This window comes from Papio anubis, chromosome 11 (assembly GCF_008728515.1).
Source record: "Papio anubis isolate 15944 chromosome 11, Panubis1.0, whole genome shotgun sequence".
In the NCBI taxonomy this organism is placed as follows: Eukaryota; Metazoa; Chordata; class Mammalia; order Primates; family Cercopithecidae; genus Papio; species Papio anubis.
This window is the reverse complement of record NC_044986.1, coordinates 12,750,963-12,777,823: the sequence shown is the minus strand read 5'-3', so window position 1 is coordinate 12,777,823 and position 26,861 is coordinate 12,750,963. Positions and strand designations below refer to the sequence as shown.

At 45.1% G+C, this 26,861-nt stretch overlaps 1 protein-coding gene across 10 annotated transcripts in view; it reads left to right on the top strand.

Moving 5' to 3' along the window:
• Positions 1 to 26,861, top strand: part of PLPP4 (phospholipid phosphatase 4) — a 135,509-nt gene that overhangs the window by 21,810 nt on the left and 86,838 nt on the right. For 2 of the 10 annotated variants that reach the window (XM_017944386.3, XM_017944385.3), the window contains exon 1: positions 14,292 to 20,281. The exons of 5 other annotated variants lie outside the window; for them this stretch is intronic. The gene's annotated coding sequence lies outside the window, so the exon portion shown is untranslated. Of the gene's footprint in view, positions 1 to 14,291; positions 20,282 to 26,861 lie in introns of those variants that run through there. 3 more of the 10 variants (XM_017944384.3, XM_031652021.1, XM_031652020.1) reach the window with 3 other exon arrangements.

Here is a 26,861-nt window from a genome sequence, read left to right as displayed (position 1 = left end):
GTCTTATGCCTGCTCCCATGATAATACATAGTACTTTCTCTACACAAGAGATATGTCTCATCTGAAATAACGTTTTGTAGTCTGCCTTTTTCCCTTGGTTTTATGCCCTCAGCATTTTTCTATGCCAAATATTCTTTCTTGACTTGGTTTTTAAAAAACTGCAACACAGTGCATTAAATGAAAGCAAATAATTTAATACAGCCAGCCTGCTGGTGTTGGACACCCAGTTTTTAGTTGATATAGTTAACACCATAATGAACAACCTGGAGCATTCATTGCTGTGCACACCTTTGTATGTTCTTAGGCTTAATTTCTGGATAAGGAAATCCTGAGTCAAGAAACTGGCCAGGCGTGGTGACTCACGCCTGCAATCCCAGCACTTTGGGAGGCCGAGGTGGGTGGATCATGAGGTCAGGAGATCGAGCCCATCCTGGATAACATGGTGAAACCCGTCTCTACTAAAAATACAAAAAATTAGCTGGGCATGGTGGCAGGCACCTGTAGTCTCAGCTACTCGGGAGGCTGAGGCAGGAGAATGGCATGAACCCGGGAGGCGGAGCTTGCAGTGAGCCCTGATTGTGCCACTGCACTCTAGCCTGGGCGACAGAGCGAGACTCCATCTCAAAAACAACAAAAAACAAAACAAAACAAAACAAACTTCTCATCCCCCCCCACTGCCACCAGTTTTGCCAAATTGCCCTCCAGAAATGATTTTCCGATTTACATTCCTCCCAGTAGTGCCTGATCTGGCTGGTATCCTCATGGGACCTGCTCAAATGTTCCTTGCTGGATAAACTATCACTGAGCAGCTGTCCCGTGTTCCATTATCACATTCCTCTGTTTTGTTTTTCTTGTGGCATTTATTGCGATCTAAAATGATGCTGTCCGTTATTTATTGGTGTCCCTGTTTATCATCTGCCTCTGCTCAGCAGGCTGTATGTTCTGTGGGTGCAGGAACCTTGCCTGTTGGGGTCATTGCTGTCCTGCACTGCCTTCCCACCATTTCCCAGGATCTGGCTCAGCATGGTGTGCAGGAGGTGTTTGCTGAATGAGTGAATATTTACTCACACCATGAATAACACTCATATTATCATGCATTTTTAAATAAAAATTGTTGCCTTCATTCTAAAACAAATGTTGTCAAAGATAATTTAACCAATGGCTGGAGATGAAATGGTGACAGATGGCCCTCAGGTAGTCACATAATTCCTTCTTGTTCTGATGAGGCATGAGGTCCTTTTCCATGAAATAACTGGAGGTTGTAATTATTTTGGTTTGTTTCTTATAGTTTAAAATGTTTTCTCTATTCTTGAAAGGCTGTGGATGGTGTGCTGTCTAAAGCAGGTTAGTTTCCATTTCTGATTTGCAGCTGATAATCTGATAAGGCCTTGAAAGGAGATAGTCACCTTGTTAAAATTGTATGTAAAGTAAGATCACTCTTATTTCATATATAGGTTTAGCCTGAGTGTCTGAACAGCTGCAGGGTTTAGGTGCTGGAGGATTCTGCATGCCTAGACCTTTTTGATTACTGACTTGTTCTTAGAGAGGGACAGTTTTGGTAGTTGAGTTCCTAGTGCATGAGGTTTTACCATTCTTGTTACTGAGTGTGTTGCCCTCTTGAGTACAATAGCAGAACGTCTTCTGATGAATTCAGTAGTTAGAGGCTGAACAAGGAGTGTATCCAAGGATTATTGGCTGTGGATGTGCATCTGGGGCAAGGGTGGGGAGGCTGTCCAGGGCCATGCCTCAGGACCCTGAATCTGACCTCCTCTGTCCGAGGTTTTGATCAGCAACTTGGATAAAGACATAGAGGGCAGTCTTATCAAATTTGCGAATGACAGAAGACTGAGATGCAAAGCTAATATATCGAATAATAGAATCAGGATTCATAAAAATCTTGACAGAGAGGATGCGTCTGAAACTAACAAGGTAAATCCTAACAGGATTACACATGCAGCCGGCAGCTCACTTCAGCAGAGCTGGCAGCAGCCGCCAACGATGGGAGAGAGCCAAGGCAGTTTGTGGGGTTAGTAAGGTCCTGGGTTTCCTAAATGTTGATTTTTAAGATTACTTCTTCCTTCTATACTATTAACAGCAGTAGGGCACATAGACCTAAAGGGTGCTAATCTGCCCCCAACACTGCTCCTGCCCCCTCATCTTTCCTTTCTTGCTACAACAACACTCTCCCCACTGTCCTCTGCTTCCTCACCCAACCCATTTGATTTTCAGGCCCAAGTTGGGCTCTACTTATTCTGAGGAGCTTTCCCTAAGTCTCAAGGCAGAGTAAGTTATGCTCTTCTTCCAAGCACTCTGACAGTACCCCGTCTTCCCCATCAGGGTGCTCACCAAACCATGTGACCACTGTCTGTCTGATTGTACATCTTCCCTTTGGATTAAGGACTCCTGGCAGGCAGGGTCTGTGTCTGCCTGTGAGATGCCCCACCCTGAGCTGTGACACAGTGACTGGCACAGACAGATCCCAGTGGACACTTTGGTTGGTGGCATACATTCCTGGAGCGTGGGATGGAGTCTAGGCCCCACACTGTTGGATCTTGTACCCCTGTAGGCCATCCAGAAGTGGCAGCTTTCTAGCCCTTGTGCTATGGAAAGCACATGGTGGAACTGCAGGTGCCTAACCAGAACACGAAAGGACGTGGTGAGGACTGTACCATGTGCAGGCTGTCAAGGATGGAGGGTGTGGACTATTTTGAGGGGCTTCAGGGCAGCACAGGGGACATCAGGCAGAAGGGATAACTCAGTTCCTAGAATGGAAAGGGTTTAAAACCATTGTAGCTCCAACCATCTATGGACTGCTTGCTTGGTAGGAATCATCCATTCTCTGCAAATATTGAATTGTGGAGAACATTTTTAAATTGGAAGTGGAAGAGTTGAAAGATAATGATAATGGCAACAACAATGTCAACAGCTAACTCTTCCTGGAAGCTCCCTGGGCATCAGATGCTTTATACAACTGGGTCCTTACAGCCTCCCTGAAAGGTGTCTGGTGCTCTGTGACCTCAGTGGGGGAGATAAGGAAACAAAAACCATGATCAAAGTTTCCTGGCCAGTAAGGAGCTGATAACTGAAGCTTGATCCCACTCTGAGGGCATCTGATGCTGAGATTCTACTGTGCTGCTGTTTAGCAACTGATACGGTTTGGCTGTGTCCCCACCCAAATCTCATTTTGAATTCCCATGTGTTGTGGGAGAGGCCTGGTGGGAGGTAATAAAATCATGGGGGCAGGTCTTTCTTGTGCTCTTCTCATGATAGTGAATAAGTCTCACAAGATCTGATGGTTCTATAAGGGAGAGTTTCCCTGCACAAGCTCTCTCTTTGCCTGCTGCTATCCATGTTAAGACATGACTTGCTTCTCCTTGCCTTCCACCATGATTGTCAGGCCTTCCCAGCCACGTGGAACTGTAAGCCCATTAAGCTTCTTTCTTTTGTAAATTTTCTGGTCTTGTGTATGTCTTTGTCAGCAGTGTGAAAACGGACCAATACAGTAAATTGGTACCGGCAGAGTGGGGTGCTGCTGAAAAGACACCTGAAAATGTGGAAGCGACTTTGGAACTGGGTGATAGGCAGAGATTGGAACAGTTTGAGGGCTCAGAAGAAGACAGGAAAATGTGGGGAAGTTTGGAACTCCCTAGAGGCTTGTTGAATGGCTTTGACCAAAATACTGATAATGATATTGACTATAAAATTCAGGCTGAGGTGGTCTCAGATGGAGATGAGAAACTTGTTGGGAACTGGAGCAAAGATGACTCTTCTTATGTTTTAGCAAACAGACTGGAGGCATTTTGCCCCTGCCCTAGAGATTTGTGGAACTTTGAACTCAAAGGAGATGATTTAGGGCACATGGCAGAAGAAATTCCTAAGCAGCAAAAATTCAAGAGGTGATTTGGGTGCTGTTAAAGACATTCAGTTTTATAAGGGAAGCAGAGCATGAAAGGTTGGAAAATTTGCAGCCTGACAATGAAATTGAAAAGAAAAATCCCATTTCCTGAGGAGAAAGTCAAGCTGGCTGTAGAAATTTGCGTAAGTAACAAGAAGCCAAATGTTAATCCCCAAGACAATAGGGAAAATACCCCCAGGGCATGTTAGAGGTCTTCATGGTTGGCCCTCCCATCAGAGGCCCGGAGGCCTAGGAGGAAAAAGTGATTTCGTGGGTCAGGCCCAGGGTCCCTGTGCTGTATGCAGCCTAGGGACTTGGTGCCCTGCATTCCAGCTGCTCCAGCCATGGCCAAAAGGGGTGAACATAGAGCTTGGGCCATGACTTCAGAGGGTGCAAGCCCCAAGCTTTGGCAGCTTTCAAGTGATGTTGAGCCTGCCAGTGCATAGAAGTTAAGAATTGGGGCTTGGGAAGCTCTGCCTAGATTTCAGAGGAGGTATGGAAATACCTGGATGTCCAGGCAGAAGTTTGCCACAGGGGTGGGGCCCTCATGAAGAACCTCTGCCCAGGCAGTACAGAAGGGAAATGTGGGGCCAGAGACCCCACACAGAGCCCCTACTGGGGCACCACCTAGTGGAGCTGTGAGAAGACAGCCACATTCCTCCAGACCCCAGAATGGTAGATCCACTGACAGCTTGCACCGTGCACCTGGAAAAGCTGCAGACACTCAATGCCAGCCCATGAAAGCAGCCCGGAGGGAGGCTGTACCCTGCAAAGCCACAGAGGTGGAGCTGCTGAAGACCATGGGAATCTACCTCTTGCATCAGTGTGACCTGGATGTGAGACATGCAGTCAAAAGAGATCATTTTGGAGCTTTAAGATTTGACTGCCCTGCTGGATTTCAGACTTGTCTGGGGCCTTAGCTCCTTTGTTTTGGCCAATTTCCCCCATTTGGAATGGCTGTATTTACCCAAAGCCTGTACCCCCATTGTATGTAGGAAGTAACTAACTTACTTTTAATTTTACAGGCTCATAGGTGGAAGGGACTTGCCTTGTCTTATATGAGATGTTGGACTGTGGACTTTTGAGTTAATGCTGAAATGAGTCAAGACTTTTGGGTACTGTTGGGAAGGCATGATTGGCTTTGAAATGTGAGTGACTTGTCCTCCTTGCCTCATGCCATGATTGTGAGGTCTCTCCAGCCACTTGGAACTGTAGGTCCATTAAACCTCTTTCTTTTGTAAATTGCCCAGCCTTGGGTATGTCTTTATCAGCAGTGTGACAATAGACTAATACAGTAACACTTCAGTGTCTGATGTGTGTAGACTTTTTTTGTTGTTGTTGTTAGTAGCTGCAGACTTGGTGTCTGTCTCATGGAGTCTTCTCCTGGCTCCTCTGTTGATGTTTGTGGGTCAGCAGCTGACCCTTGACTGCCTCAGTGTATGTCCCACTCTGAAAAGTTCCTGCCACCCCAGAGACAGCAAACAGCCAACCTTGTCTGCATGGTTAACACACAGACATTATTCTCTGGTGGACCCTGAGGCAGCATGGAGTGACTGGAGAAACTCACAGATTGAAAGACAGCCATGGACTTGGGTTCCTGTTGCCACTTACTGGCTGCATGACTACAGTTCAACCACTTAACCTCTCTGAACCTCAGCTGTAAAATGTAGAATTAATCTCCAGTTCTGTAAAGCACTTGACACGGGAGCCCAACTGACAAAGATGGTCGTAATTCCCATCTGCTTTGAGGTTCTCAGCTGTGCAGCTTGGGTTTAAGGTGGTTAGAAATCTGTTGTCCAGATAAGCTGAACATTTCCACAAAAAACAGTTGACTTACAATTTCCACACAGTGTAGGTAACTGACAGAGCTTTCCCTGCCTAGTAGTGAGATATCAGAGCAGAGGAAAAAGAATCAAATTGTCAAACTTTCCTGGCCTCAGGCTGCCCTGCCAGTCTGCTGGCTTCCCCACCCTTGGTCATCCTGCCTATGCATGGCTTTCCAGTAAGTGTATGTGAGTTTTCTTCTCTTTGAAATTATAGAGAGGGATCATTGATTTACTCAAAACATTTCTTTGAACACCTGTTAGACACCAGGCAGAATTCTAGACTCTAGTTATACAGCAGTGAACAAAACAGGTAAAGTTCTTGCCCTCTTGGAGCTCATATTTCTAATCTGGTGAGGAAGACTATGAATAAGTATGCAAGGGGAGATATTGCGTGTTGGATGTTGATGAATGATAAAAAAATTAAGGGTGTAAAGGACAGGAATGGCTAGTTTGGGTAGGTGTTGCTATGTTATATAGAAATGTCATAGTAAATCTGGCTGATAAGATGCTATTTAATCAGAGACCTGAAGGAAATGAGGAGCAAGCCATGCAGGTGTCTGGGGAAGAGCATTCCAGGTAGAGGGAACAGCAAATCAAAATTCCTGACATTGAAGCATGCTTGGCAAGTTCAGGGAACCTCAGGGAGGCCAGTGTGACTGGAATAGAGTGAGAGAGTAATGAGGACAATAGCAACATTGATTGATTGGAAAGTAGATTCCAGGGCTTGTATCCAGCTGGCTTGTGCATGTCCTGAAGTCCTCACTGTTCAACCCTTGGAGGCAGAGACCGTGGTTCCAACTAAGACTCAGGGTGGGCAAGTGATATGCCCAGGATTCCACCTCCAAGTGGCAGAGCCATGATTCTAACCCTGATTCACATGGCTCCAGAGTCCTTGCACCTTCCATTGTGCTGGGCTGGTGTAGACCCCCACTCCCTCTCTTCTCACCCAAATCACTCTCTTGTTTTCCACGCTCCATCCAGCCTGGAGACTTAGCCCTGCTCCTTCACACCACTCTGTGTCGTATCACTGCCAAGTGGTATGGGGTGGGTTTCTGCAGATTTCATTCTCATCTGTAATATCTCTGAGAAGAGTCTTTATGCAGGTCAGAATTAGAATACATTGGGAATTATTATTTGGAAACAGAACATGGCTTCGGTACTGGCCTCTATTAGGAGAAGCAGGTGAGTAGGCCAAATTACTCTTTTGAGGGCTCTGAGGGTGCCTTTGGGACAGTTGGGCTAGAGTAGTTTGCTAAAGGGCAAATTGTGGAATGTAGTAACATTGCCCCTTGTGATAGTTAATACGGAGTGTCAACTTGATTGGATTGAAGTATGCAAGTATTGTTCCTGGGTGTGTCTGTGAAGGTGTTGCCAAAGAAGATTAGCATTTGAGTCAGTGGACTGGAGGGGCAGACCCACCCTCAGTCTGGGTGGGCACCATCTAATCAGCTGTTAGTGTGACTAGAATAAAGCAGACAGAAGAACGTGGAAGGACTTGACTTGATGAGTCTTCTGGTCTTCATCTTTCTCCCATGCTGAATGCTGCCTGCCCTTGAACATCAGACTGCAAGTTCTTCAGATTTTGGGTTCTTAGACCTACACCAGTGGTTTGCCAGGGGCTCTCAGACACTTGGCCACAGACTGAAGTTTGCACTGTCGGCTTCCCTACTTTTGAGGTTTTGGAACTCTGGCTGATCCACCACTGGCTTCCTTGCTCCTCAACTTGCAGACGGCCTATCATGGGAGTTTACCTTGTGATGGTGTAAGTCAATTCTCCTGAATAAACTCTTCTTCATATATGCATCTATCCTATTAGTTCTGTCCCTCTAGAGAATGCTGATTAATACATTCTCTTAGGGGTCTTGTGAGAACTGAGTGAGTTAATGAAGTTAATGAGTGTAAAGCACTTAGAATGTCCCAGGCATACACTAAGTCTTTGGGCATTCCACTGTGGTCACCACCATGGGCCTCGAATCCCTCCAGTGATGGAGCCCTGGAATAGAAGATTCTGTGATTTGAATATTTGACTCGTCCAAACTTCATGTTGAAATTTGATCACCACTGTTGGAGGCGGGGCCTAATGGAAGGTGTTTGGGTCAAGGGATTGGATCCCTTAAGAGTAGATCAGTGCCCTCCTGGGGGGTGGGGTGAGTTCTCACTCTATTAATTCCCATGACAGCTAGTTGTTAAAAAGAGCCTGACACCTCCCTGCTCTCTCTTACTTTCTTTCTGGCCATGTGATCTCCGCAAGCAGAACTCCCCTGGGCCTTCTGCCATGAGTTAAGCAGCCTGAGACCCTCAGCAGATGCAGATGCCCAATCTTAAACTTTCCAGCCATCAGAATTTTGAGCAAAATAAACCTTTTTTCTTTATAAATTATGTAGCCTCAGGTATTTCTCTATAGCAACACAAAATGGACTAACACAGGGGGAGAGAGAGACAGATGAGGGCTCTGCAGTCATGGAGCTTCCAGGCTGGTGGGGATGAACAGCAATGAGCAAGTATCTGTATAAGTGCTACAGGAAATTTCAAATGTGATGTGCTAGTAAGTGAGCGGATGTTACCATTGTTAACATTTTGGGGATTTTCTTTTTGTCTGTTTTTTTTTTCTTTGCACATGTGCATGTTATATAAACAATAACAACATTAACAAAAGGGAGAGCACAGGATCTGCTATATTCTTCCCTTTTACCTAATAGTATATCATTGCAAATGGTCAATCACCACAAATGGTCAGTGTATGGCTGTCTTAGTCTGTTTTATGCTGCTATAACAGAATACCTGAAATTGGATAATTCATAATAAACAGAAATTTATTGGTACATGTTTCTGGAGATTAGGAAGTCGAAGATCAAGGTGCCAGCATCTGGTGAGGGCCTTCGGGCTGCACCATCCCATGGCAGAAGGTGAGAGGGCAAGAGAATGTGAAAGAGGGTAAAAGGGGGTGAATTTGTGCTTTTATAAGGAACCCATTCCTGCAATAATGGCATTAATTCATTCAATGGGGCAAAGCCTTCATGGCCTAATTACCTCTTAAAGTTCCCATGTCTTCATATGTTGCATTAGGGATCAAGTTTGTTGCAATGGGGATCACCTCTTAATACTGTTGCACTGGGGACCAACACATGAACTTTGGGGGACACATTCAAACCATAAAAATGGAAGAATAATGTTTCCCCAGGGATGTCCACATCCTCATTCCTGGAGCCTGTGAACATATAACCTTACACGGCCAAGGGAATTAAGGTTACAGATATAATTAAGGTTCTATTCAGATGATCTTGAGTTAGAGAGATTATTCTGGATTACCTGGTAGGCCCAGTGTAATCATATGAGTCCTTAAAAGATGAAAAGAAGAGGCAGAAGAGGGGGTCAGAGAGATGCAATGTGTGCAGGACTCAACCTGCCATTGCTAGCTTTGAAGATGAAGGGGCCACAAAGCAAGGAATGAGGGCAGCCTCTAGATGCTGGAAAAGGCAAGGAAGTAGATTCTCTTCTAGAGCTTCTGGAAAGGAATGCAGCCTTGCTAGCACCTTGAGTTTAGCCCAGGGAGATCTGCATGAGACTTTTGACTTCCAGAACTTGTGTTATTTAAAGTCACTGTGTTTGTAGTCGTTTGTTACAGCAGCAATAGGAAACTTATACCATCTGTTTCTAAACCTGTGCCTTCCCCCTAGAGCTCCCTGAAGGCAGGGACTGTGCCTTATTCACTCTGGGACCAAGTGCCTGGCACAGGCTTTGAGCTCAACAAACATTTGCTAAACTCTTTGCACCTGCTCAGGAGCTGAGCCTCTGCATTAGGACTAGAGGGGACCCCTTTGTCTCTCTTTTCCATACCCAAACCCCAGTCTTGATATGGCCCACTAGGAGTGGCCTCCAAGGCCTATAGACCTACTTCCAGCCCAGGCCAGCCTAAAGTGAGGGCAAGCCATACAGAAAGAACACTGCCTGCTGCTGTAGCTCTCACCAAGTAGCACCTCCTTCAGAAGGGGAATCCCTGTTAAGTAGAAGGGTTCCTAAGTGGAACTCAAAACATGCACATGGTTTTTGATGCTGGATACTGTGAATTTCTTGCCAGATTTTTACAAAAGAACCATTATTGATTCATTCAGCAGGGAAATAAGTGAGGTAGAGACAAAAATCAAAAAGAAAATTGAAATAAAAGAAAAGAACAAGAAAAGCAAAAAGAATACAGTGATGTGAACTGTTCACCTCCTGAGTTGCTGCTTGCCCATCTCTCCTTGTAAGGTGACTGCAACAGTAGGCCTGCCCCACGCTGGCTGCCCTGAGATTTGTATTAGTTAGCCTAGGGTGAGGCAGGGGCAGTGACGTTTTTAAAAGCTCAATGATCGAGCCTAGTAAGCAGCCGGGGGGGACACCCACTGCTGCACAATATTCTTGCTCTGCTCTGGTCTCAAGTTAGAAGCTCCCAAACCCTAAAACTGAATGAAGGATGCTGCTTGAAAACCAGCCAAGCAGCCCTCTCATCTTATACATGGAGAAACCAAGATTTAGAAACACAGATGCCAATCCCACAGTCGTGCAGTGTGGCACCTGGTGTCCGGGTTGAGGCCAGGGCCTGCTTCTGTGGATTTATCATGCCCACCATCAATCTTACTAGTGTTGCCAACAGTCTTAAATCGGGACAGCTCCATCAACCTCCATCTGTGAGAGGCTTTCCTCCTACTTCTTTTAAGTTTTTTTTTTTTTTTCCCTCCTCAAATGCTCCTTTGAAAGATCTGCTTTTGATGGGAGACATGGACTCGCCCTGCCTCCGCCTCCATGTCCACCGTCCCCTAGATGAGGCAATACCAATTAGCTAGTATGAACATGGGCTCTGGAGTCACTCAGGTGTGGCTCTGAAGTTTGGCTGCACTAATACTGTGTGGTGCCTGAAAGCCTCAGTTTGACCTGCTGTAAAATGGGCTTAATACTAGTACATCATTCATAGTGGTTGTGAGGTTGAAAAGACGTGGAATACATTGAAACTGCTCAGAACTACGTGTGACACATAAATGCCAGCTGTTATACATTATATTATTGTTTTAAATTACTACTGCTATAGGGAGGAGAATGTGGTTTCAGGTGTCAGAGTCAGTAAAGAACATCGACAGACGTTTTTGCCGTTGCTTACTGGCTTCCTTTGGGATGTATGTGGTGTTGGTCAGTGGTGTCCACTCCTTGACCAGACAGGTACAAGTCCTCTCTTGGGGTCTGGTAACAGTTAGCTTCCAAGCGAATGCATGGTGTGACGAGCTTGTTAGCCTTGGAGCGGAGACTCCCTGGGCTTTTACCTCTTACCTACCTTGCCCACCTTCAGGTCAGCCCACGTGGGCTGCCTCCTGCAGGGGTCCTAGGTGTATGGACAGACATGAGTCCTTGCTTACTGTGGGATTCAGAAGGGGTTTGCTGACTTTTCCTTCACTGTCTCCATTACAGAAACATTTTCCATGCAAGTAATTGCAGAATGAGATAACAAGGGGGAAGAGGGGACAGATGATAGTGGATAAACTAAACTAACTTGATTACACTCTTTCCCAAACTTGTTATCCACACTTGCTGTGCTGTGCAAAATCTCAAAAGCCAATTAAGACCTTACAATCACAACTGCAGGTTCCAGAGAAGTCTCCCTTATAAGTCTAGCAGATCTGCCAACACATTCAGAATGGTGAGAGTAACTCTTCTGCTCTGGATTTTTGTATTTCAGTGAGAATAGGGAGTTTTATTGTTACGCTTTTAAACAAAGCTATTACACATCCAGGCGGGAGGGCAGCTCTTCCGCTGATGTGGTGTGTAGTGATTTAGGTGAACCTTTGGTATTTTACAGTGGGATCGTTCTGATTGGTAACATTGTCAATTGCACAGATAACTGATTCATTTTAAGACATGTTGATGCCACTTACAAAATCACAAGTTAAAGGACTTTGGGAAATCATTTAAGTCAGAGAAGCAACGTTTCATTTATTTCTCAGCTTACTATTAGCTTCCTTTTATCAGTATTACTTGACCTTTAAATCAGTTTTTTAATAGACAAGATAACCTTATAGGGTCATGGTAAGTGTGAATGAAATAATGAATGTTAAGTGTATAATTCAGCACCTGGAATATAGAAGGGGTGCTGAAACTTTTGGTTTCTCCATTGTTTGGGAGGGAGATTCATAGCATTTGGACAGAAAAAAAACTCTAAAGTCATCTAGTCCAGTTCCTTAATGAGAAAAATGAGGAACAGAGAAAGAGAGAGAACTGTAAATGATTTACTCAGATTGTTTTAGCAGCTAAGCCAAGAATAGAACGTGAATGTCCTGGCTTCCAGAGTTGGTGGCTGCTTCTTACCTGGTCCTTGACCGTTTCCCATGCCAGCAGGAAACCCAAAGCTCTCAACCCAGAGGCACCTGGAAATCCAAGACAGGAGATGGCAGGGGAACTAAGGGATGGAGACCATGATGAGAAAAGGCTCCAGAAGTCAGGGGCTCCCTGAGAGCAGATGTGGTCCCCACTGGAGAAGGACCATATCCCTAGATGGCCTTGTAGGATGACATTATTCAGGAAGGGCGTGGATGGAGGGAAGAGGAGCTTGGGGAAAAGAATGAGCAGGGAGAGTGATCAAAGAACAGAAGGGCAGTGCCAGGAGCCCAGAGTCAATGCCAGCCCCCCTTGAGTGGTTTATAAAGCATTTTCACATTTATTATCTTATTTGAAGCCCTAAAACAGTTCTGCCATGTGGGTGGAATGTCAATATGTGCTGAATGAATGAGTGAGTGAATGAATGAATGAATGATGACTGAAAGCTAACATTTATTAAACCTGCTTACTATGTGCCAGTCATTGCATGTATAATAAGCCTTTTACAGGTGAGGAAAGTGAGGCACACAGAAGTAAAGTGATTGGCTAAGGTCAAATCCTAGGAAGCATATTTCAGAATTCATGCTTTTCATTTCATTTAACTATCTTGCCATACTGCAAATACATGAAAGAAGAGTAGGTGGATGAATTTCCATTTTACCAACAAAGAAGTAGCAACATTGAGGGGCAAGAGGCTCCTACAGTTGTAATCAGTGGTCGAGTCACTGCTAGTTAGTTATTTTGATCTCTAGTCCAACATGCTGCTAACTAGCTCCAGCTTGTATCCCACACTACTTGGGCAGGCTCTGGGTCCTCCCACCACACACCGAGTCAAGCTGTTGTCTTCAGCCCACCCATCGTCCCACCCCCACCTCAGTGTGCTCTTGCCCCACATTTTCAAAAATGGTTTTAATGGAAATAGCCCAGGATTGTTGTTAGAAGTCTAAGTTCCAGTTTTGATGCTTGTTAGTGGAATGACTTTGGGCAGGGCAAGAAACCTCTTTGAGACTCAGCTTCCCTCTCTGGAAAATGGAGATAACAGTGCCTACTTTTCACTTGTAAGGACTGAGACAAGATGTAAGAAGTGTCTAGCAGCTTCCTGGCAAGTAGGAAGCACTCAGTAAATTGATCACCTGATCCTTCCCTGCCTCCCTACTTCCTTTTCTCCCTCTAGGTGCCTCTGAAGATGACGTCTCATGTACTGCATGAATAAGGAGCAGTTCAGGCAGTCTGTGATGTATCAAACCCAGTTCTCAGTGAGTGCAGCAGGGCTGATATAGCTCCATCAGCTGGGATAGATGATGAAGAATGCAAGGTCTGCAAGTTGATCTTTCATTGGAGAATTGGTGGTGATAGTGGTGGTGGACAGGGACACTCTGACCACACAAATGCTGTGGACCACTTCGTCTTAATGAACCACTTGGCGAATGAGTACCCAGCAAAGGCCAGGCTCCCTGAGAATAGACATGCATTTGTTCACAGGGGAGCAGACTTCAGAGAGTGGGACTGAGGGGCCCTGGTGACTGTTAAATACCCACCACTCCCCAGACTAGCTAGCAGCCAGTCTGAGCAGCCGTGAGAGGTGGTGTGAGCACAGGGTCACACTGCACAACTGGGGTAGGAGTGGGCCACAAACACATGGGTGTGGCAGTCTGGATGGGGAAGACCTTGGGGTGAGCATTTGCCTTGTCCAAAGTGGGCAGCTGCTTCTTAGTTTTTTGGACTGAGTGCTGCCACGGGGAGATGCAGACTCAAGGTTGCCAGATCAAATGCTTCATCAGAAGCCAGAAATTCAGATGGTAATGTAAGAGCTCCTGTTTTTAAAATATTGGCCATGAGTTACATTTAAAAAAAAAAATTTTTTTTAACATGGAGTGGCTCAAACCAAATATGCAGCAGGCTGCAATTAGTTCAGGCTGCCAGCTGCCAGCTTCCGATTAAAGATTCCATGTGGCAGAGGCTTGGGTCTTTATTGGAACAGCTGACATGGATTTATTTGTTCAGTCATTGATTTAACAAATATTTATTGAGCACCTACTGCATGCCAGGCACTATTCTAAGTGTTGGGGATACAGCTCAGATCACAAGCACACAAGAATGCTTGCTGCCCTCGTGGAGCTGGTGTTCTGCTGTGACCCCTCCATTCTGCCTGGGGGCACTGAATCTTTGCAGTAGTAATGATGATGATGATGACCTGGTTATCCTCTATCCTCTTCTGCGGGAGACTCAAAGTGAGCAGCTCACCCTCAGTCATAAAGCCCAGTTGTACCAAACGGGCAGCCATTCCTGGTCCTTGACTCAGGCAGTGGCCGCTGGTGGGGACAGAGACACCACCTTGGAGATGTCTCCAGGTGTCCAAAGTCAAGACCAGTTCTATAGGCCACGTGGGTGAGATGCCTGCATTTGCATTTGAATTGAGAAGTTCAGAGTTTGCAGTACAGGTGGCCATGAAAACATCTACCGATATCCACCATGAGCAAAAACTTTTGGGGCAAAAATGAGGGCTCCTTCTCTGCTTAAAAACCACAGCCCCTACCATTCCTCAGGGTGGAAGGAAGCTCCCGCGTTCTCCAGAGCTCAACCACCGAGCGGGTGAACATGCTGCGGGAAGCTGCATTCCAGAGCCTCATTGAATGCTCATGTGTTTGCAACCCTGTCCTGGATGCCTGCCCTCAGCCTCTCCTCTAATCATGGACTGTATTTGTGGCTGTTTCATCTTACACATCTGATTCCTCTCACCTGCCAGACCATTCTAGAACACAGCCTTGTTCCTCCATGGGGGAACAGTAGGTCAGAGAAATGGTCAGGGGTGTCAGGTAAGGATTGTGCTGATTTCTGCCAAGGACTCGGGCGAGATCTCGAGGGAGCAGCAGAAAGGCCTGATGCCACCTGTGCTGCTGCTCGCTGGAGCCAGAGGAATTCAGATGACATTACAAGGATGGAAAATCTTAAAGACACCTCTCAGGCCGTATTTAGGAAAACGTGCTCTCTGTATATTGTGTTTTAATGAAAATGGCAGCTCAAAAGCACCTTCAGACTAACTTCTATTTTTCACTGTTTTCTCCTGAGTGATGAGTAGCATTCTTTCCTGTCCTTGAGCCCCTATCTCTGCTCAGGGTCATATCCTAGAGTCTTGTTGTGTCCTGGTGCAGGGTATGCATAGACTGTCCCAGAGTGCTTTAGGCTCTGGCTAAGTTCCTAAACACTCCTATTTAATCTGGGAATGAACACTTTACTAGGTATTTTAGAGTTAAAGATTAGTTGGAGACTGAGATCTCATAGCAAGGAAATATACACTCTCCCCTTGTCCCTCCTTTGCTAGGTATGTCTTTCTATGTCTTTCCATGTGTCTTCATTTGCCTGTGGCTCAGGTACAGCCAAGTGGTCCGTGCACCAAACATCATTTCCCATTGGGAAATTTATTTGGCCAAGAGAGGAGATGAATTCTGGAGGTCTCTGGGCTGCTGGCCCTGCTGGGTGAGGGGACCTGGCTTGTGCTAAGGCGGATCTGGGCTCTGGGATGCCCAGGAAGCCAGTAGGAGGTGAATTCTGCAGGTTTCCCTGAGTCATAACCTCACTGGTCTGGTTCTGCCTCAAGTCACCTGCCACTGTGATGCTCACTTTCACCAGTACCTCATCGCTCAAAGTTATTAAGCAGCTGCTTTTGGAGGCATGCAGGGCCACATCTGAGCCAGGGAGAGGGCTCCCAGCATCTTTAACCTGAGGCTTTTGAAAGTGGCTCATTTTGTGATTGACCCAACCTCTTTCCAGCTTCTCTTTCCTTCTGTTTCTGATATTTCTTATCCTGCCCTTCCTTTTACTTTGTAATTTTTCTCAGTACTCTTCCCATTGTCTTCACTGAAATCTAGATGAAGCTAAACATTTCCCAATAATAGGCTGTTGCTTTAGTTGATAAAACACCTAATTTTGTAGCATCTCAATGGCCAATGGGCACAGTTGTTTTACGGAACTTTTTGATGTGAAAATTTTTAAATACCCTCCACTAATTATCAGCACTTTTGTTTTATCTGCTTCCCTTTCTCCCTTTTTTGGTGAAGTCTATTAAAGCAGATCCTGGATATGGCATCCTGTCTGTAAACACTTTGATATGGAATTTTAATCTATAAGAACCACAACAAAAAACTTACAAGCAAACAAAAATACCCAAGTGATCTCCCATTACTATTGTAATACCTGATGAAATTAATCATAATTTCTTTGAATCAGGATCCAAATAAGGTCCACACATATTTGGTATACAAGCTTTTGGAAACCATTTGTTTTTCATTTAGAATGTTTTGGTAATTAGTATTACTATTAATGCCAGTTGCTGAGTGCCTCTTGTGAGATCTTGACAATTATCTCAAATCTTCACCACCTCCTAGCAGTGTGCTCTGCCCATTTTTCAGATGAGCAGGGCAACTTAACTGCTTGACCCAGGTTATGAGGCCTCGACTGGATCCTGCTCTGTCAGCCGCTGCACCCAGGTTTCTGTGGACCAGGATTTTCTGTTTGTGTTCAGACAATGAAGACATTTTCAGTCTTCTGTTGTTTACTCCCAAAGGAAAGGCACCCTCTGTAGAAATGTTTGAAAGTAGTTACACTAAATATTTGGACTTCTGGGGTGATACATGTGGTTTCTGCACACTGTGTTGCTGCCACATATGCTTACGTTTACACCATGCCCCATAGCAGGCATGTTTGAATGTGTTTTGCTGTTTTTATTATGAGGCAGAAGTGGTTTTGAATACCCTGTTGCTGCTGAAGACAACTCCGGCAGGAAGCGAAGGTATATAAGCACAGAACAGCCTGGCTCTTCACGTCCATTCTGTATTACCTCACTGCTTACTCCTCCCCACAGCCGCTGAGGTAGTGGCAGTTATCTCCATTTACAGAAGAGGGCTCAGAGAGGACATATACCTTGCCCAAGTCACACCATGAGTAAGAGGCAAGGGCAGCATGCAGGGTTTTCAACTCCGCAGCTCTGGCTGCCAGCTGTTGTACTTTCAGAGCAACACCGTCTTCCTTGCTATGTCCCCACTTTTGAGGTCCTGCTTCTGGACCTTTCTATGCCAACATTTTTATCCTGAAAAATTCCAAATATTTAGAAAGGTTGAAAGAGTAGAATGATCCCCTATATACTCTACCTAGATTTAGCAATTGTTAACATGTAATCATATTGGTTGGATATCTCTATTTATTGTTTATATATGCATTTTTCTGAACTACCTGAAAGTAACTACTGATACGTGAGGCTCCTAAACCCCCCTAAATGTTTCAGCTGCTTCTCCTACAAAGAAGGCATTCTTCCACATACCCATGTCATTACTGCACTGAAGAAAATTAGTATACTTCCTGTCACCTAAAATCTAATTCATTCTTTAATCCCACAATTTCTCCAATCATCCCCAATGTTTCTTTTTAATAGCTTTTGGGTTGTTTTGACCCAAGATTTAGTCAGAGCACATATGTTTCATTTTTGGTTGTTTTGTCTCTTTAGGCTCTTGTAATCTGGAACATTTAGCTTTATTCTAGCTTTATTCCTGGGTTCACCTAATTGTTCATTGAGGGTGTTTGACTTGTTCCTCTTCCCCTGTTGGGTCTAAGGGTTTGATGAGATCCAGAGTATGCATGTTTGGGAAGAATGCTCAGTGGGTTGCCATGGCCTTCCTGTCTCCTTGTGTTGGGGGCACAGAAGAAAGGGTCAGTGGTTCCAGTGTCAGGGGCCACAGGTAAAGAATGCAAGTTAGAGTCATTTTTCTAAGCTGAAGAAGAGTTGGCATGAGCAGGCAGAGGCTTTGCATTGGGAGCTTTGCTTCACCCGCACGGCCTGTTCTGGTCCTCTCTCTGCCAGTGCCGCTGCCTTCCGTGCCCTAGGAGCTGGATAGATGGATGACATCTCCAGGCTTGGGCCACACATTTCCACACTCTCCACTCACCAATCCACACCCATCCCACCCCAGTGTGTTTAGGAGGGTACAGCAGTAGAGTACATGTTTTCATTGTCTCCTATACACCTTTTTGTCGAGGGAGGGATTCCTGCCCTAGGGTTATGAGGACGGTCATACATGACACTCAACACTGGGCAGATGAGATCAACGGCAGCTTATTCCTCACATATACTCACAGCCCAGGGGAGGAGTACACTGCACACCATGCAGAGACACAAGGAACAGAGTGAACAGCCAGGGACTATGGGAGGCAGGCTTTGTAGTGTATCAGGAGGGTGGGGTGGTCCCTGGTAATGGCAGGAGGATGTAATTGACTTATTGAATAATTCCACAAGCTAGCAGGAAGCTGAGACTCACTATTCAGAGATAAGCAGAAACTGTGCCTGGTCATGTCAATAAGAAAGGTTATTTGGCTACAAGACCTTATTTGTGAAAGCAGAGTAGGGAGGGGAACTTGTGGTTAGGACATTTGAATCCATTTTTGTTTCAGGTGTCAAAACAAGACATAATGTTGGGCCTCAATTTTAGACTTTACACTGCTCAAATTTAACACCTTCATTATTCATTCACTATGTGTACTCATCCTCCTGTCCTCCTAAGCACTTCATATGAACTAATTCATTTAATCCTTACACCAGCCCTCTGAGATAGGCGCTATTATCAGCATCACTTCAGAGATGAGGCAACTGAGGCCTGAGAGGTGAAGCACCTTGCCCAAGGTCACGTGGCTGGTAAGGAAAGAATCAAAATCCAACCCAGGAGAGCTGCCTGCAGAATCTGTGCCCTCACAGTTGAAAAGGGCATGAGATTTAGAGTGAGGGCACGAGGACATGAATCCTGGCTCTGCCTTGGGTTTGCATTTATGCTTGCTAAGCCTCAGTCTTTGCATCTGTTGGGAGACTTATCACAGAGCAAGAAGAACCATCTCCAAGAGAGGGTGGTAATTCCGGGAGCTGTTCCTGGTCTGGTCCAGGCTGGTCTCTGCATGCCATTCTTCCTCATCCAGGCGAGTGGTGGATTATTTGATTAAATCAGCTGCTGTAAAGGAAGCCCCTCTTTGGATTATAGGTACAAGAGAGTTGGTGGGAACAACTTCTTGGGGTCTTCATTTCTTTTTCCACCTCCTTCCCTGTGCATTCTTTCTTTCCCTTCTTTCCAACAAACATCAAACTTTGCTCTGCAAAAATCTGATCTCAGTCGTCCACACTGAGACTAGAGATCGACATGTTGCAGTTCCCGAGTAAGGTCACATCTCTATATCTCTAATTGGGGAAAAGTCTGTGTCTTATTAAAATAATTGCAGATAACACCGAGCTGGTGGGGAAAGCATATATGTGTGTGTTGTGTGTGTGTATTGTGTATGACTGTGTTGCTTGATTTCCTTAAAAGTCCAGTGCATGTACGGAGGAATAGTGCACCCTGTGCCATATAGACGTAGGCAAGACATCTGACATCTTGTAGCTTCAGTGCCCTCATTTCTAAAACAGGAATAATGGTAATTCCTGCCTTATAGGGTTCTTATGAGGATGAAGTCCTGTTGGAAAGCAGCAAGTGAAAGGCTTGGCATAAGATGTCTGTAATATCATAACTAACTATGATTATTATTCTAATTGTTAACTTTGTTTTGGGGGATAGCCAACTACTCCAATTCACAGTAAAGACCTGTCTGAGGGCAGTTTGCTGGCCCACAGGCTCACAGAGATAATCCAGCAACATGTTCTCCCTATAACCACACCCACCCCTTGTTCCCAGGACTAATGAGTAACCTGATATGCCTCCTTTCCTGCCTAGAGTGGAGTGGCCTGCTTGTTCTGCTGACCACATCTGATGCCTGTTTATAAGAGCTTTTTCCTGTTGGCCGAGAGAGGCTGACTAGGGAGGAAAAGTCAATAGTGCAATAAGGAAACATGCTTTCCTTTCGACTCTCACCTGGAAAATGTTTTTTTGTTTATCATGTGTCTTCAAGTGTTATTATATTTTTTCTTTGGATCTCAATTGTTGAAAGTGACTTTCTGGGCCATTGTTTGCTCATAGAATGACCAAATGATGCAGACTTTCGTTGCCATTCTTCTATCTGCTCCCTTTCCCCAACACACAACCTCACTACCCTCAGGTGGGGCTTAAAGAAGGTGGGGCAGCCTTCTCACACCCAGCATATTCACATGTGTAAGAGAAACAGTCACCGTTTATGGAGGCTTTTGGTGCTCTAGGTGCTGTGCTGGACCCTAACTTATTACTGAACAGAATGTTCACAATGGCCTTGGAAGGTATGGCAGCATCTTGGGGGACAGGAGGAAGATATGTAGCTTCAGAGAGGTCAAGTGACTTTTTTCAAGCCACCCTGACAGCAAACACCAAAGCAGGGATTTGGACTAAGTCTAATGATCTGATTGGGTTTATATTTCAGTATAATCTTGTGTTATTTATAGTTGGGGAAAAGGATGGTGAGGTCTGTCATCCTAGTACTTGACTTTAAAGCCCCCTGGAGTTTTAACCTATCTTGAAAAAGGCCTGTCATTCAGGCACATGGGCTAAGGGCATTGGCAAATCCATGAAATCTTTTAGAAGCTTATAGGGATCCTCTGGGGCTTTGGACACTTGACTTTGAATTAGAAGAGGCCCGGGGGACAGTGTCATCACTGTCCCTTCTCATGGACTTGCTGTTTCTGCTGATGTGATGTCAATATCAGCCATTCCTTTGGATTCCCAACTTTGGGCTGCACCTGTTGCCACATTTGACATGTGGACTGTGATAGATACATACCCTGGAACATCCCTAGAGGACCAGAGTCCTCACAGGTGGCTCTGGGTGGGAGGCTATGTCATGAGACCAACTACTGGGGCACTCCAATCTAGACATCTTCTTAAAGTAGAGTGCAGTGGCAAGCTTATGTGTTCTGATGTGTACAAGGAAAAACCTCAACACCCAATTCCACGATCTGTTGTGACCCAGATTTTACAATCTGTAATCTCCATAAGAGTTGGGACTATATTTGTATTCACCAGTGTTGTAGGACAGTACTTGGCACATCATGGACACTCAGTAAATATTTGTTGAATGAAGAAAACTTTGGCAAAGATGATAGTCCACTCTCTGTCCCCTCCTGTGGCCTTTCTGTGTAACAAGATACGTATCCTGGGTCCTTAAGTCATATTGAGCTATGGAAACAGAATTAACTAACAAGAGCATGGGAATGAGACAGACAGAGAGAGAGAGAGAGAGAGAGAGAGAGAGAGAGGAAGAGCGGGGGGAGAGAGAGAGAGAGAGAGAGAGAGAATGTGTGTGTGTATGTGTGTGTGTGTGTGTGTGTGCAGGTGAGCATATGTGAGTGTAGTTCTTATCTGTCATGAGTCTAGATGCTGCCCTATCTAGCCCTAGTCTGGGGATCCTCCTAGGGGCAGGACCATATTCTAATTTGATGCCAAGCCGGTTAAAGGTCTGGAGAGCCCCCAGTGATGCCACGTGTGCCTCTGGAATTGCATCTGCTGCTTGTAGGTGAAGATTCAGGTGACCAAAAAAAGGTAGTAGGTGGTGCTTTTGTGATTTAGCAGTGAAAGAGCCACTGGCAGCCACGGTTTGCTTAAAGGGGAAAGGTGTGTGGTTTTCTGTTATATTTTGCTTTCAGATCACTCCGACTTCAGTTTTCTTCTTGCTTTTCATTCTTAGTCAATGTCAGATCCTCCTTTACCTCTTTTCCATTTTGGTTAATTTTAGTGGATTCTCCCTGCATCTTAAATAATTGCATCCTTTTGTTTGCCTTCCACTCACTTAATTTCAGGCAGTGTGTATGTGTGTGCACACACGTGTGTGTTTATGTGTGTGGGGTATGTGTATGTGCATTTTGTGTGTATGTATATGTAATTATAAGCTCTATCCCCTTTAAACATCTGAACCACACATGAACAATGCACAAGAGAAAATTGCTTGGCATAAAGTTAGAATTACATCTTTGAATTTTCGTCATGAATTTTTTTTTCTTGTCCTGTCTTATGGTACTGAGTGAATGTGTTTTAAGGTCTTCAAACTATATCATGAGAAAATTAAGGAGAAAATATGTAAAACTGCCCCCACTTTGCCCAGGAGAAATTAAGATACAAATAGATTAAGATAACTATCCAGCTGGGTGCAGTGGCTCACGCCTGTAATCCCGGCACTTTGGGAGGCCGAGGCAGGCGGATAATGAGGTCAGGAGATCAAGACCATCCTAGCTAACATGGTGAAACCCTGTCTCTACTACAAATACAAAAAATTAGCCAGGTGTGGTGGCGGGTGCCTGTAGTCCCAGCCACTCAGGAGGCTGACGCAGGAGAATGGCATGAACCTGGGAGGCGGAGCTTGCAGAGAGCCGAGATGGCAGCACCACACTCCAGCCTGGGCGACAGAGCGAGACTCCATCTCAAAAAAGAAAAAAAAAAAAGATAACTGTCCAATTTAAACAGCAAAGAAATAGAAGTATGTCTTGGATTAAAATCCAACAACAATTTACCTGACTTTGGGCAGTTAAAATTATCATTAAAGAAAATAATATGTTTACTTTGGTAGTAACTTTGCTTTTCAATGTAGTAACATTTGACCTGCACAGTCTAGACATTTTATTTTTAGTTTGAATCCCTATTAAGTGAAATGATGTTGACAATAGTTAACAATTCATCAATGCTTGTAATGGGGGAAGTCTGTGATTTTGAGGTTAGACTGGCACGGCTGCTGAACTAGAGTTTATTGATAACAATGAAGAAAATATTGCATTCACACCTATACGGTCTCATTAAATAGCATTTTTCCTTTGAAATGATTCATAAATGCTACCTTGTAATCTGTTAGAGTTCGTAGGGCTGTTTATTTTTGGTCATCAAACCTGATGAAGTTTTAGGAGCCTTACTCTACTCTTAAACATATTGTGAGATGCAATGGATAACTAGTGTGATTATCCACATGATTTGAGTACAGAGGGCCCCGAGTTATGTACACGGACACACGAGCTCTTCTATTCTTTTTTTTTTTTTTTGAGATGGAGTCTCACTCTGTCACCCAGGCTGGAGTGCAGTGGCATGATCTTGGCTCATTGCAACCTCCACCTCCTGGGTTCAAGCAATTCTCTTGCCTCAGCCTTCCAAGTAGCTGGGATTACAGGCACGCACCACTACACCCGGCTAATTTTTTGTTTTTAGTAGAGAAAGGGTTTCGCCATGTTGGCCAGGCTTGTCTTGAACTCTTTGCCTCATGTGATCCACCTGCCTTGGCCTCCCAAAAGCTCTTCTATTCTTAATGAAGGCTTTGCAGAGAAGGGGAAAGGCCTTCACAGTGAGAACAACAGGCCTGACCCTCATCCCCAAAGGACTTCTGCATCCTTGGATCTGTCAGAGCCTTCTGGGCTTTATTTCTGTATTTATTGGAAATAAAAGTAAACTAAATGGTTTTACCCACCTTCTAGTGGTCAAAGAGTTGTTGCAATTTCTTTAACTTTTTCTTAAAAAACTCAAGGACGTCCGTAATTACGCTGGCCAGGAATATACTGACACTTGTGAGCTACTAAGGCTGGCCGGGCTATAGTCCTCTACACTGAATGGCTTCAGGTTTCGGTGCCTTTGAGTTTTCATTTTGTTTTCTACATTTTTTTTCTCCCCCCATGACACAAGTGGTGCTTGAGATGATTTTAATGGCTTTGTGAGGTGCGTTTAGATTTAGATTGTACTGGGTTGGTGCATAGGCAATTGGGGTTTTTGCTATGCTTTAAAAAAAAAAGGCAACAACTGCAATTACTTTTGTACCAATGTAACACATGGATGTGACCCACCTTCTACCACAGTCATGGAGAAGATTATCTGGGGATCATGTTAAATGCAGACTCTGATCTACTGGGTCTGGGGTGGGGCTGGAGATTCTGCATTTTTAACAAGATCCCACAAGATGCTGCTGCCCTGGACCCTTGTGACTCAAGGTTTGATCTACAAATCGGCAGCATGGCACCCCCAGGAGCTTGCTGGAAATGCTAGCTCTAAGGTCTTTTCTGAACCTGCTGTCTCTGTATCTGCAGTCACAAGCCTCCCAGTGATCCCTGGACACATTAAAGTTTGGGAACCGCCAGTGTAACACACTGCTGGAGACCATGCCTTCACACCTTCCCTAGAAGCAGGGATCGCATTTCTTGGATTCGAAACCACTTCCAAAGAGCTTGTGGAAGGATGTTTCCAGGCCTGGGCATGTTCTCTCTTGGGAACACCTTTAACCTCTCCAGGACTTTCCATTCCACTATGTGCCCTCCTCTGTCCCTGTTAAGATCCTTAAGCTTTATTAAGACCTTGGTCCTCTGCATATTAGCTCCACTGTCTGCGTTCTTTGAGACAGACGCCAGTGGCTGAAGCATGGCTGGAGAAGGGACATCGATCTTTCTTAGTACTGCTGCTCCCAGAGGATATAATTTGCTTGATAGATGGGTTCTGGCTGCAGCTACTCAGGGTGGAGTGAGGGATTGTGCAAAATGCTGGGTGCACCAGGCTTTAGAAAAATTGCCAGGAGGATAATAAAACCTGAAAGACAAACAAGACGAGGAAGGAAGGTGCTCTGTGGTGTACCTGGTCCCATTGCCCTGTGGCCGGCTGTGTGAGAAGAAATAGGAGTCAAGGTTCTGGGGTCTTACAGAGTGGGAGTGTGTGGCCATCACAGTGTCAGTAGCACCCTGTGGGTGGCAGAGTATATTTCAGAGGTGGCTGCAGCCATATCCCTCATTCATCTGCTTTTCTATAGTAAGAACTTGCCACACCCCAGTCAATGGGTGGAGTCATTTCCCCTCCCTGGAATCCAGACTGACCTTAGGATTCACTTCTGACTGGAGATGACACTACACAACTTCTGAGACTAGGTTGGAAAAAGCCATTGAGCTTCTGCCTTGTTCTCCTGGGATACCTGCTGTGGCGGAAGCCAGTAGCTATGAATAATTCTGACCACCCTGAGACCACAGTGCTGGAGAGGAAGGGTTTTTCTACGGGTGGAGGGGTGGGGTTCGAGATCTTTTATTTTCAGAGCTTGCAACAGTTGGTTAGCAACGCTAGCTAAATTGGTATGATCCGAAGGCCAATCACCTTTCTCTTTAGGCAGTCAACCAACAGAATCTCTTTCTTACAAACAAGATCATTGACCAGTTGGGATCTGTCTCAATGCGTGTGTGGGAAGAGGTTCTCTCCCCCCACTTCTCCCAACAAGATTGTTTTATAGCCAAATGAAACTCAAATCCATAATACAGCAACTAGTCATCTCCAGTGTCACTGATTCTCCCCACCCCCAGAATAGGAAGTTGAGGTAAGAGGGGAGAGACTGTGTCCTGTTATACAAAAAACAACAGCAGGGGTTCCAGCTAACAGCCTGGTCAGTGGATAGCCATTGACTGTGCCCACATGAGAGATGCTAAGTGGGAACTACCTAGAGGATGAGCCCCTCTCAATTTCCTGATCCACAAATTCATGAGCAAAATAAAATGTTTTGAAGTAATTTGTTATGTAGCTACAGAAACTGGAGTATTCTGAAGCTTTGGTTATCAGAGATACACTACACATTCTTAAAGACATCCTTCAAGCAAAATTTATTTCATTTCACTTCATTTCATTATGTCTTAAAAACACTTGGGAGCAGGGAGTAGGTTGTCACAAAATCAAACAAAGCCCGAAAACCATCTAATAAAAACATGCGGCTTTAGGCTAGAGTAAAATGATAATAGTAATACAATTCTAGTTTTTGTTTCTCTTCTGTCAGGCCCTACATATATATTCCATCGTTTAACTTTCATTCCAACTCTGTAAGGTGTGTCTCTTTTAGAGATGAAGAAACTGAGGCTCAGAAAATGTTAAATGACTCACCATGTGCCAGAGTTGGGGTTTGAACGCTGCTGGACCTGACTCTAGAGGCTGTCCTGCAGTGGGTGGAAGAGTTGTTAATGAGAAGAGTTAAATTACAGGATGTCCTGTCCTTGGATCCTAGGCTCTGGGACCCTTAGGTGTCATTTAGTTCAATGCTGGGGACTCCTGGCCCATCATAGTGTTTTAAAATCCACATTACCAGACTCTGTTCACGTGGAGTCTTAGGTCTGTGGTAGGGTGTTTTCTAGAAGGTTCTGACCCTTCTCAAATTGAAGTCTCGGATTTAGTTCAGCCTCCCCCATTGCAGAGGCCCTGGGAGAGGAAGCAGCTTGCTCCACAGCACGGAGCAGCTCAGCTGGCGAGCTGGGGCAGAGAGCAGGTTTCTGATGCCCAGAGAGGGCGCTCCTCCAGGCAGCTCTAGAGGAGGTTTGGAAGACTGATAGCAGAAGTGACTTGCACCCCAGTGAGGGGATGCAGTAGGGATTCTGTAATAGAAGTGCTCCAGGTTCAGGGTTGGTGAAGGGTTGACTGGGTTCTGTGATGATGGCACTGCAGGAGTCCATTCAGTCATCTAGCAAATAGCTACCAAGAGATGCCTGTGTGCCAGGCAGAGGCGCTGGGGGCCCAGTGCTGAGCAGAACGGTCATGGGTACCACTGCTTTTCAAAATTACATAAATATACAGACTTTTAGGACTTAAAACGTCACAGTTAGAGGAGGCAGGGAGAGAAGGGGGAAGAGAAGGAGGGAGAGAGAGACAGGGAGAGAGACACAGAAGATGGGTGGATTTTAGGTTTCTTAGATACGCAATAGAATTGAGAGTCAGGCTGATCAAAGTGAGAATAGTTTCAGTGTCACCTGTTCAAAGTCCCAAATAGATGTTAACTTCTGTGGTCTCTGAGTGCCTACAGTGGCCCAGCCGTGCTACTGGGCTCTGAGGTGACAGCCCTGGAGTGGCTCCTGCCCTCATACCCTCACAGGGGAGCTGAAGCTGCAA